Source organism: Fukomys damarensis, unplaced genomic scaffold (assembly GCF_012274545.1).
Source record: "Fukomys damarensis isolate Sample0158 unplaced genomic scaffold, DMR_v1.0_HiC HiC_scaffold_36, whole genome shotgun sequence".
Classification (NCBI taxonomy): Eukaryota; Metazoa; Chordata; class Mammalia; order Rodentia; family Bathyergidae; genus Fukomys; species Fukomys damarensis.
The window spans coordinates 29,020,744-29,033,506 of NW_022900948.1; the positions used below are offsets into that span (position 1 = coordinate 29,020,744).

Below are 12,763 nucleotides of genomic sequence, written 5' to 3' on the forward strand. Positions count from 1 at the left end.
AGGGAGGGAGGGAGGGAGGGAGAAAGATTTACAGAAGCAAGGAATTGAATCTGCTTGAGAATAGATTTCATGGGAATCAGGAGAGTTGCGTTGGGGCCATCTGTGAAATTCTTGTGTATGTGATGTCATATATGTACTACCTGGGACGCAAAAGAATACAGTCAGTTCATTATCTTAGAAGATCATGCTGAAACTATTGGGGAAGTAAGGGCTGGGATATAAGAGCTTTTTTAAAGAACATTACAGTAATCCAGGTAAGAGATGGCAGTAAGGGCTTATGTGAGGCTACAGTGAAAGCATAGAAGAGGAATGAGATAGGTAGATATTTCCGGTGTTAAGGTATATAGCTTGATGACCTGTGGGGATCTTTGTTGCCACCTGCACATTCCCTGTCTAAAGGCCTGGAACTGTTTAGGTAACACTGAAAGAAAGGTCTTTCGAGCCCAAAGATCTGCAGTGAACTTATACAAGAAGTCCTCTGTGTATACAAGAGTTGTGACACATGCCCGTGACCATTCATTCTCATTCAGAAAATACCCATTGGAATCCTACTGAGTGTCAAGTTCAGCTTGGATACTGTAGATACACCGATAAACAACAACTGTTCTCATGCTACCCACATGGTAACAAGGGAATAAGGCATCCGACTGCTGTCCTCTCAGAACATTGACAGTTTGAAAGGCAAAACTGTTTCAGATATTTCCTGAGCTGAGATGCTGTTAAACTGAATGTCCTTGTAAGACTAAATTGGTTGCCTTTAGACAATACACTTACTAGGACTGTTTCTAGGATGATATATGACTAAGATGACTTAGATGAACAATTAAGCCCCTGGGATAAATGAAAGCCAAGTCTTTCTTAGCTGGAAATTAAAAGTGCAGAAGCTATAGGCAACTCACCCCATATAATTTATTTGAAACATTTTCTACTCACGTACAAATAATAAGCTTGGTTACATTAAAGCTGTAATATTGCCTCTTGCAGACTAGTATTCTATCTGTAAAAATTAAAAATATAATCATTTACTAGTTTTCTGAAAGGCAAAAATAGAAAAATCAAGCTAATTGCTAGTACAAATTCATAGGTTTATAAAAAGTTGTGTTTTAATGGCTTTGTTTTAGATGTGTACACATCTGTTTTTACTACTATTTGTCTTGGTATTCACAAAAAGTCGTCTCAGTTTTTTCTTTCTTTAAAATAGCATTTTCATATTATACCTGTGAAGTAAAAGCTCCATTATTTAGTTGTTTCTAAAGTTCACCTACATATAATTGAGACTTCTTTTGTTCTGTTTTGTTTTTTGAAACAGGGCCTTGCTATGTAGTTATATTAAACAGATAATATATGACCCTGCTCTATTATTCAGACTTCTAAATATGCAAAACATACCCAAACGGGGTTTCATCCCTGTACTTTGTTAGAGAAGCAGCAGTCACCGCCCTCTCCTTACCTGTGTGGCCACCTGACCACCTTGGGTTTTAGCAGGGATGTGCAGAGTGTGGGTGATCACTTCATTTTTGGTCCAATTATAATTTCTTTTTCAGTCTGGATCTCACTTATGATGAATGGCTTTTGTTCCCAAAAGAAATACTAGAACCAGAAGAAGTATTCATAGAGCATAGCCATAATGAGTTATTATGTACCAATGGCTACAGGCAACTTTAAGGTTTATTTTAAGCAGAAACAGTGATCATATTTATAATCAAATAAATCTGATTTAGTGGTTGATACACCCTTGGTTTATTGACTGTTAGGTACATATTAGTCTGCTTTTTCAATATTGACTTAAACATGGAAGGGCTTTCTTAGACAACAATTTTTATATTTTTCAGTTTGCTTTATTTTTGTCAAGGTAATACAGGCATATAGTAATCAATAAAATAATATTGCTATAAAGTAATGGTTTCTCATTTTTGTTCTCGTCACCCCATAATCCCAACTCTTCAAACTTTTGTTGAGCCCTTTCTATTTTTTATTCTTCCAAAATTCTGAACAAACTGCAGATAATTATCTTTTATCAATTTCTGAAAATATCCATGCTCTTTGTTATGAAAGATAGAATTTAACTCCTTTTCATTAACTTTCCAATATTTGATTGCTAGATAAATTGCTAGAATACCTAAGTAGCTGATCAAAAAATTAAAAATAATAAAAGACATGAATGTACTTCACCTAAGAATGAAATTATTAGTGCCCCTGTATTTTGTCAAGAGAGAGAAGGGAGGAGCTGGGCACCCCCCACTGAGAACCACCTCCAACCACTCCCTTTCCTCTTAAAATCATCTTCATGACTTTGATATTTTCATTCTTTTGTGGCCATAAGTAATCTTTTCTGCATTATTCATGAGTTGACTCTAAATATTCAGAACCAGTAACACTTTTTCTGTCATTTTGGCAATATAAATATTGTTTTTAGCTATTAGAGTTCCAAGATTGCATTTCTTTTCATACCAGTGAATTTCACAACCTCTGGTACACTCAGAAGAGCTTTTATAACAATTGCTATATGCAAAAATGACAACCTGTGTAAGGGGTTTAACTCAATACCTGGTACAGTCTTAAAAAGCACGTCCCAGCATAGTAGTGCTATATTTCATTGCATCTGAAATGTCATTAACTCTGAGATGTACAACTGTTTTTGTTCTACAAAAAAAAGAAAGGTGTGCTACTGTTAAACTCTAATCCCAAGGAATTGATTTCAGAAACATATTAAAATGTAAAGAACTGCATCATAGAGTCAGTGAAACATATTGTTAGGTTTTAAATCTAAAATGCCTCCCAAACGTCTCATGTGTCTGGAAGGTGATTGGATTGTGGGGGTGCTGTATGCATCAGTGGATTCATCCATTGATGAGTTTAATAGCTCAATGTGCTGTTAGGAGGTGGGAGTGGCTGGTGGGTCTCAGTGCGGGTGCCCAGCTCCTCCCTTCTCTCTCTGCTTCCTGGCTGTCCTGGTGTGAGCAGCCTTCCTCTACTGTGCTGTTTCTGCCTTGGAGCCAGCTGACCATAGACTGAAATTATGAGCCAAAATAAACTTCTCCTCCTTAAAATTGTGAGCATAGGGTGTTTTGTCCCAGCAACAGGAAAGTAATTAAGACATATTCTCATTTATGTTACTGTACATTATGGTGTGTTTTTTCCCTAAAGTTTTGGGTGGCATTTCTTTTTTTTTCAGCTTTAATTGAGTTTATTGGTACATTTTAGGGATACAGTACAGTTACATTCATTGTTGGGATCTTGTACCTCTACATGACAGGTCTTGGTTCTCATTTTTTCCCCTTGTCCCTGCCCTCCCTTCACGGGTGGCATTTCTTGACAAGCATACTGATGAACAATTCATCAAATTGTTCAGCCCCCTGAGAGCCCCACCTTGGGCCTTCAGTTTTCCTGCTTTGCTTGAAACTAGTTATCAAGCCTGAGGTAACATCCCTCTCTGAGGTTTCCTCCTGGGTTGTGTCCACGGTCCCCTTGGGTTTGATGTTTCCCTCTTTTTCCTCCCTCATTTTGCTGGACTCCATCAAAAGATTTCCCAAGAATGTGTGAATAGGAAGTAAACTTTTGCATGCTTAAATTACTGCAAATTTCTTTTCCACTAATGTGATTGAAAAGATTTTCTCTTTATACATGATATGGATTATAGAGATAATCTTCTTGAGAATTTTAATTAGAACTTTTTTCAGATTTATCCTGTGTTCTTGAATTTTTCCTTCAGTTTTTTGGCTTCTTTTTCCTCACTTTCTTTAATAGTGCTAGTTTTGCTGCCTAGTGTATTTGTTGGTTCATATTTAAGAATACAGCACAGAAAACTCTGGTGTTCATTTCTTCTACAGTTGTGTAAATAAGTTTGCTTCCCCTTAGGCCTTTTCCTAGAGTGAACAACAGATGGGATATGTTGATCAGCAGGATTATCCCTAATGAGTGGATAGAGAGCTGGCAGTAAGCCAGCAGGCCTTCAAAGACAAGTCTCAGATACATGCATCTTGGCTCTCCCATAGGGCAGGTTCCATTTCTTGCAAAGTTTTGTCTGACTTTTTTTCCACGATAGGGGTCAGGGTTGGACAGTAAGGAAATTGTTGAACCCAGGGTCTTCTGCATGCTTGGTAAGCACTCTATCCCTGAGCTATATCCCCAGTCCTTTTGAAAGAATTTTATTTTGGGACAAAATCTCACTGAGTTGTCTAGACTAGCCTTGAGCTTGTGATCCTCCCATCTCAGCTTCCAGAGTAATGAATTATAGGCATATACTACTGTACCCAGCATCAGGTTAACATTACTGCCACCCTGTCCCTCTCATTGTCCTGAAGCCCAGAGTCTGAGGATCCAAAAGAACAATGGGACCTCACATTAAATGCAGCCTTGCATGATGTGATCTGGCCCCTCATTACTGTGTGTCGGTCCCCTGACCATTGGCATCTTTTGGGGTCTTGTTTTAAAAAATATAGAATCTTAGACCCCCCAGGCAACCTACCAAACCAAAATCTGTGTTTTAATGAGGCCACTAATTAATTGTATGAATCTTTAAGATTCGAGAGCAGGGTTCTGGCTACAGTTCTATCATTTGTCTTAATTTTTAACACATGCCATCATCTTCCCAAGGTTTGTTAGAGTGGGACTTCATTTGTAGAGTTATCACTGCTGTCAAAAACCAGACCCAGGCAGGAACTGAGGACACCATACAATCCTTGAAACAGAAAATCTTCCTCAGGCACAAACGTTGAGAGAGGCTTGTAAATGTAGCAGAGCAGGGAAGTTCTGGAAGATAGGGACCACAGATTTTGGTGAACAGCCGGCAGTTTGTACCAGAATTTTCCAATTTACTGAGATGCAACTTACCATAAAATTCACCCTCTTAAAATATACAGTGGCCAGGCGTGGTGGTGCTCGCTTGTAATCCCAGCACTCGGGAGGCTGAGGCAGGAGGATCGCTGTGAGTTCGAGACCAGCCTGGGCTACATAGTGAGTTCCAGGTCAGTCTCAACTACATAGTGAGACCCTGTCTCAAAAAACAAAAACAAAAACAAAACAAAAAGATCCATTGTGGTACCAGAAGAAAATATAAAATTTCCTGTTTTTTTATTCGAACTAAAAAAACTAAGCTTTACTTTTAATATATTAATTGGTAATAGGGTCTGTGCATATATTATATATTATAATGCAAACAGACATATTTGAAGCTGTTCAAAAACATTTTTACATATAGAAGTGTACAGAGAGGTTTAGAGACCTCTAATAATAAATGAAATGGCCTGTTATAAAAAAGACGGTATATGAAATGGCTGATTTTATAATAATAGTTTTATAATAATAGTTTTTCACCTTTACTCAGCAGGGAAAATTTTCAAATCCTTATATTTCTAATATCTACTGTTTCTGTGAATTTGACTTTAAGGTTTGAATCAAGTAAATGTATCTTCTTTAAAAATAATGCCTGAAAGCCAGGGATTTAGCTCCGTGGTTCTGGTGCCAGCCTCACAAGCGCAAGGTCCCAAGTTTGATCCCCAGTACCCCCCCAAAATAAATTAATAAAATAATAATAATAATAATAATAATAATAATAATAATGCCTGAACCATACTTGGGAGGCTGAGACAGGAAGATTGTCACGAGTTTGTGGCCAGCCTGGGGTACATAGTGAGTTCAAGGCCAACCTGAACTACATAGCTAGACCCTGTATCAAGGAAAAAGAAAGCCTGAAATTATATTTTTACAGAATAGTCTATAGAGCAAACTAAAATTTATGTTATAGGTCACTAGCTTTTTAACACTTTGTATAGTATTATAATTAATGCTCCTAAATTATTCTGTGTTATGGAAAGCAGCCGTCTCATTGTTCAGAGAAAATCTTTATTTTCTTGTTTGCCTATACTTATAAGTAAGAAGAAGCTGATCTACATATAGAAATATTTAAATTTTATCTTACAATAAATGTTTCAAAAATCTGTTTTGTTATCACCCCCTGACCCACTTAGAGAAATTAGCATCCTCCTTCTGTCCAATAGGTTATTGCTTCTTGGGTGAAATTTAATGAATATTAATAGCCTAACTAAAAAGAGAAGGAAGTAATTTATGAGTGTTTTTCACATTTCCATTTTTATGTGTTATCTGTTTTCCCTTTGCTTTATGTGCCATACATCTTTTCTTTCAGCTTGATTAATAACTCCTTTTTGTTTTTAACTTTATGATGCATTTTCAGTACAAGATGCCTTTATATTTTGATTTTTACTAAGACAGGGAGGGAGTCATGTAAATTAGATGTAAATTTAAAGGAAGAAATTACTTCAATATGAGGGTAGCATTTCATCTTATGAGTTTGTCAGATACTACCTCATATGTTTGTTTTTGTTTGGTCTTAGTCATTGAAGCCAGAGAATTTCAGTAAACTAATGAAAAACACTTTTCAAATACTCAGTTCTGACTGCCATGGTGATGAACTGTTAACAAAGGTGATTCTTATTTAATTTTCAAACTCCTCTTCAACACCAGTTCATGTGCTGTTAGCTCTCTTTTGATTACTGCATGCAAAATAGCAATAATAGCCAACACTTCCAGAGTGCTTATTACCTTGCTAATTACTGTTCTGACTCAGTTGTCACAACTCTGTGATGTTAGGACTATTATTAACTCCACCCTATAGATGAAGAACCTAAGTCTCAGAGAGATGGGAGTTACTTGAGGTCACACAGTGAAAGAGTGGGAGAGCTCAGATTCTGGCCCCGGGCTGTCTGGTTTCCGTTTGTGCTCTTACCCAACAAGGTTCACTTGCTTGGTGGTACCTTTCTTGCATGTCCGGGAACCCTTAAGTAAAAGTGCTGTTTTAGGCCCTGAACCAGCTTCCCCTGTGTAGACTTTATTCCTCCAAAAACTTCTGTTCTTCTTCCTTTCTAGGTCCAGTTTTCAACTGATACTGTCTCCATGGGAGGGGATGAAAATCAGTTTTGCAGTTGAGGCAGACTTACCCAGAGGAGCTTAGAACAGTACCTCTCATGTTGCAGTGGCATGAGTACCTATTTGTTGAGTGTAGAAGCAGATAATAAAATTTCTAGAAAGGAAATTTTAGCTTTTGTTTTTGTTTGTGTATTTGTTTTCTTTGGCTTTATATTTATCCTACATAGTTTCAGTGTTTTTCTTTTGATAGTCAAGTCAATTCAGTTATTTAACAAATAGTAATGAGTACAATATTTGCTATTCATTTCTTCAACCATGGTTGACTGGGGGAGTCCTCTACCCTTATGGAGCTTACATTCCAACATCAGCTCCACGGAGAACTTACATCCCAGACATCAGTCATAAATCACACAAGTAATTACAGATTGTTAGTAATGCTGAATATGTATCAGTAAGGGTAAGGGAAGGATATCAGAAAATTCCCTAAGATAGTGACATTTGAACTGAGAATGAAGGATAAAAGGTCAGCAGGTGAAGTTAAGAGTGTATTTCTGATGGAGGGATCACCTTCCTAAAACTCTGTGAGAAGAGATACCCCTGAGATACAAAATGAAAACTGGAATGAAGGCTCCCATGGCTACATAAAGGAAACCAGGTCCTCTTGGTTTCTGAAGGGTTGATGGAGTAGCCCAGAGCCTTGTAGGAAATACTGAGAGTAGAGCTTCACTGAAGGGCAGTGGAATTCATGGAAGGAGGCTGAGGAGGAAGTAGTTGTGGACAGATGGGAGATGAAGGAGGCTGCCTGAGCAGCAGTGTGGCAGACGTGGGTATTACTCACTAGTGAATAGTAAATCCAATGCCAAATGGATCGTAAGGATACATCAGAAATAGTAACTTATCTAGACATTACTGTAACAGTTCCTCACTGGAATGTATGGCAAATCACTATTTCCAGATAAAAGTAAAAGACACAAAAGAAAAATGAAGGGTATAGTTAAGACAGAATGGACTAAACTCTAGGCAATTAAGGAGTTCATTTTTATTTGCAATTTTAAATTAGGAACTAGGAATGTAGCTCATGGGTAGAATGCTTGCTTAATGTGGGCAAGAATGTGGTTCTGTCCTCTACACCACCGAGCCACACCACTGGTCCTTTACCTTCTTCTTTGTACCTCTTATATTTTCAGGGGCAAAAATTATGTTGACTATTATGTATGCCAAAACAAATTAAGTTCTTTTTATTGGAGGAAATATAATAAAATCCTGTTTTCCTTACATGAATGGTTACCCTTTAAACTATTTTTTTTTTAACCTCGGATATTTAAAAGTTAGTATGCACAGAAAATTAAGGGTATAACTGAGGTGCCATATAGTCCTGACTGAATTCCTGAGCAATATGTGGATTTTCACTTTCGGAAATGGTCTAATCTTCAGTTTAAAAAGTCTGATGAATCAGAAAAAGCGTGTATAGGTTGATAAAATAATGACTTAAAAATATTATATGCTGTATACTAATGAAATTGTTAAAGCATGCACTGAAAAGGAGAAGCATATATGTAAAGCTGTGTCTTCATTACTTCAGATTAAGAGACTAACAGCCTACTGCGCTGAGGAGGCAGGTTGTGACTTCATTACTAAAACTGTAGAAAATGTAAATATTTCGTCTGTGATGAATCCATGCCTCTGCTACCACTGCCTTAAGAAGAGTGAGAGTTAAAAAGCATGATTCCTTTTAGGAATTGTATATGATGTCTTGTATATCACAGTCCAGTGGCAGCAGCTCACTATATATTTTATGTATTACACCAGCAGCAGATATTTCAGGCATATTCGAAGCAGGAACTCTTGATTCAGTGTCTGCAGCAGTACAATAAAAAAAGAGAGGGAGAAATTTCTAGTCTCTAATAAGCAATATATCATTGAGTACTGTCAGATTTTGTAGAAAAGTCTACAAGATGATTTATTACATTAATTACCATCATGTGGGTTTCTTGCTGCTAAGCCTACAAATGCAACCACATTCTAAAGCTGATTTAAGAATGTATTTGGCCAAGATGAAAGTGCTCCTTACTGTGATTTAATATAGTGCAATATTTACTTTCTTTTTCTATCCTTTTGCCTTTGCTTGGGTGCAGAATGCTTAATTTCTGTAACTTAAAATTATGTTTGAGATTTCAAGTGCTTCATCTAGTTTTTTTCATACATGTTGGATGATCTTACGATCTTTTTGCCTTTTAGTGTCTTATTTTCTTAAGTCATAGAAGCAACATTTACAAGGGAGAATTTCATAACTATGCCAGTTTGAAACTGTGGTGAATTGATACAGTCACAGCACCTCTCGTAATGACACAGCCAGGATTCTCCCATCCTGTAGAATGGAAGGTTTCTGGCGAGCTGTTTTAGATGCAAATTGTAACTCTGGTTGTTCATTTTTGTCCATTCAGAACAGGATATTCATTTATGCATAAATGTCTACCATTGTCTTTATAGAATCTAGTTTGAAAGAATCAGCAAATATTTGCTGCAAATTAAAACATCAGTCGAGGAGGAAGTCAGGTGAGATAGGAAGACTTTGATTTAGTGCGTTGGAACACATTTTCTAAAGATTGGACCCAGTGATTTGTGTACTCAACACTGAGCTAAGTAGTTTACTTCTTTATCTTAATCCTAGTCTTACAACTCTTTAAGAAGTACAATTAACTGTCATTTTACAATTGAAGAAAGTGAGGGTTAGTTTTAAAAATATACATTCACAAGGTCGGTTAAGCTTTGCTGTATTGCCAAAACTGGAGCCATTAATTATTAATCATACTACATGTGTCAAATGAAGTCAAGTAAGCTAAGATTTTAAAATGGTCTTTGGCAATTAAATGAAATGGGTTGAATTTAAGAATGATTTCAGAAATGTTACAAAAGAAAAAGTCTGAATTTAATGGATTTCTAAGGAAAGAATTCTTTCTTTTACTCGGTTATTATTTCCTAATAGTACTAGTCAATCCAGTACAATTATTATTATTTTTTTTTTACTAAACAAATTACTTAAGTGAATATTATTTAGCAACTGTTCTACCTGGGAAATAAGATTTTTCAGACCAGAAAAGCCTTCCATTCGAGCAGCATAGCTAGTACTGTATCTGAGGCAGTACTTAACTGAGGTTTTTTGGGAAGAAGAGCCATTGTCATTGTCTTGGACTTCCAGGGAAGGGTGAGGCACTATTTCTTAAAGTGTGGCCTTGAGGCCCACCCCTGTATTAGAATCATCTGGGGACTTGTTAAGAATGCAGACTCCTGCTCCTTGTTGGCTGGCAGTTCATGCCTATTTGAAAACCTGTCAAGTCGGTGCCCAGTCTCATGTTGTACATGTGAGGCTTCTCTCCTCCTTCCAACATACAGCTCCCTGGCCTGGTTTAATTCCTGTGCCGAGACAACAGCTGACATGAGTAAGAAAGGGAAACAGGCCTTTCTCCTGTACTGCTGAGGTCCTATGTTGGTTTAATAAATACCAATATATTTTATGTTGTATTTCTGCTTTCTAAATTTTTATTGAGAAAATTCTTCAGAGACTCTGAAGTCACATAGGAGAAATGAACAAATGGTGGTTTTTGTAGGTGATTTCTGCTTCAGTAGAAAATGCTATCAAAAATCATTCTGGTGCCGGGCGTGGTGGTGCACACCTGTAATCCCAACACTCGGGAGGCTGAGGCAGGAGGATCACTGTGAATTCGAGACCAGCCTGGGCTACATAGTGAGACCCAGTCTCAAAAAAACCAAAAAAAAAAAATCGCTCTGGACTAACTGGTACTGTTGTTCCAAACTTTAGGCTTCTGAACATGTTAGATGAGAAATTTGTTTTACTGCTACTATTGGAAATGATTAACTAAGCATAAAAGTAATTTGCTGGTCAGATAGCTGTCAAAGCATACAAGTCTAGCTTTGCTTAGTGATGTTAACCCTAAAAAATAGTCTGGTTTTAAAGCTCCAAGAAAAAACATAAAAGTGCAAGTAATTGCAGTCTTTAAAAGAAAAAAACAACTTTGGGCATGATGATGCACGCCTATAATCTCAACTACTGGGGAGGCTGAGGCAGGAAGATCACAGATTGAAGGCTAGCCTGAGCCTTCAATAATAATAATTTTAAACAAGGGCTATGGAGGTACTGCAAAAAGGGAGGAATGCATTCCCTTTGAAATACTTTTAATGGCGATCATAAGGCTAACACAATTATTTTCCACTTTTAAAGTAAATATCGCTCACTTTTTCTAATAAACTTTAGGAGGTATTGCTGTTTTAAGAATTTAAGAGATACTTCTTTTTTTCACCATCATTGTTGTCAAGTATTATTTTTGTAACCCCTGACAAACTTGAAGTTGGCCTCATTTTCTACAATTATCAAATAGGGATTGATATTATAGGATTTTCTTAACATACCAAGATGATTTTTCTCCATATAGTGATGATAAAATTGGTTTTGCTCAGATGACTACATCTATGGAAGAAGATGTAGTCTTACATTATGCACCTATATAATGTAATATTCATATGTTCTCTTTTCATGCAGAGGTTGGGGGTGAGAGGAGGGAACTATCCATTAATTCCATGGTTGTATAACTTTGATATGGACTTCTCTTGAAATGCTTTTTTGCCTTATCCTAATAGAACCATAAAGATATTGTCTTGTAGCAACTTGTGTGGTGACTGATAGGTCCTTATTTCCTAAGGAACCAGCCCCGAGAAGAGCTTCCAACCTCATGGTCATAAGTTGTTCTAATGCCATTGTTACAGATGTCCACACCACCCACCCTGATCACAGCTGCTCTGAAGAGTCCTCACAGGATATGGTGAACATGTGAAATTCTGATTATGAGTCCCCCATTTTTTTTTTTCAAAATGCTTTCTAAGTACAATCAGTATGGTTCATCTTAAGTGGGCCAGGTAATTGCACACACAGTTATCTCAGTAACTTTCCTTTTGGCTTTGATGTTAATTCAGTCAGCAAATATTTATTGAATACTTCTACTTCTCAAGTGTTTTTCCAGACTCTGAGATTAAAGTACTGACATCATGAGTCTTAAGGAGTAACCAATCCACTGAGGGAGACAGACACAAAGCAAATAAATATGACACATGTCAGGTGGTGATAGCTGTATGGAAGAAAATTATAGCAAAGGAGGAATGAAGAATGTTGGAGGTGGAGAAATAACTTGATATTTTTGAAAAAGCGTTTTCAAGTTTTTGGCATTTGGAGATTCTTTGCACTTAGCATATTGTCTTTTCTTAATTTCTCTCTCTCTTTTGGCACCAGGGATCAGCATTGTCTTTTCTGTATATACAAGGTGTGGTGGTGAATGTTAAAATTTTTAAAAATTTTTATAGTAATAGATGCATTGTCACTAATCTCCCTCAGAATACTCCCCTTTACTTCGAACACACTCAATCTATTGTTTTTGCTACTTTTTGAAGCAGTTTTGGAAGTTCTCTTTCTTATCTTTACAAGGTGCAAACAAAAATGCAGTGAATGCTGCTGCTGAGTGCCATCCGGTGGGAAGGCTTGTAAAATCATTATGGTGTATTTTACTGGATCTAGTACCAGGCAGCTTCTGGCTCTTCCCCAAAGTCAAAATGACCATGAAAATTAAATACTTTGAATCATTTCAGGACATCAAGTCAGTGTGATAGAGCATCTAAAGACTCTCAAAGGACTTCAGAAAGTGATAAGAATGATGGGATAAATGTGTTTGAAGCAAAGGCAAGTATTTTGAGGGGGATTAATGTCAATGTGTCTTTAGCAATAATTTTTTAAAATTAAGATTCACCTTATTTTTTAACATTCAACATGTATTTGTAATTACCTTCCTTGAACCATCCATTGGTCTAGCTT

The 12,763-nt window shown here is 36.9% G+C and overlaps 2 protein-coding genes across 6 annotated transcripts in view; one reads left to right on the forward strand and one right to left on the reverse strand.

Annotated features, from left to right (window-relative positions):
* The window catches only part of Kiaa1958 (KIAA1958 ortholog), a 143,143-nt gene that overhangs the window by 13,465 nt on the left and 116,915 nt on the right, over positions 1-12,763 (forward strand). The window lies entirely within an intron of this gene.
* Inip (INTS3 and NABP interacting protein) overlaps positions 4,959-12,763 on the reverse strand; it is a 108,642-nt gene continuing 100,837 nt past the window's right edge. Inside the window, exon 8 of the transcript XR_783324.2 lies at positions 4,959-4,993. The gene's annotated coding sequence lies outside the window, so the exon portion shown is untranslated. The remainder of the gene's footprint in view (positions 4,994-12,763) is intronic.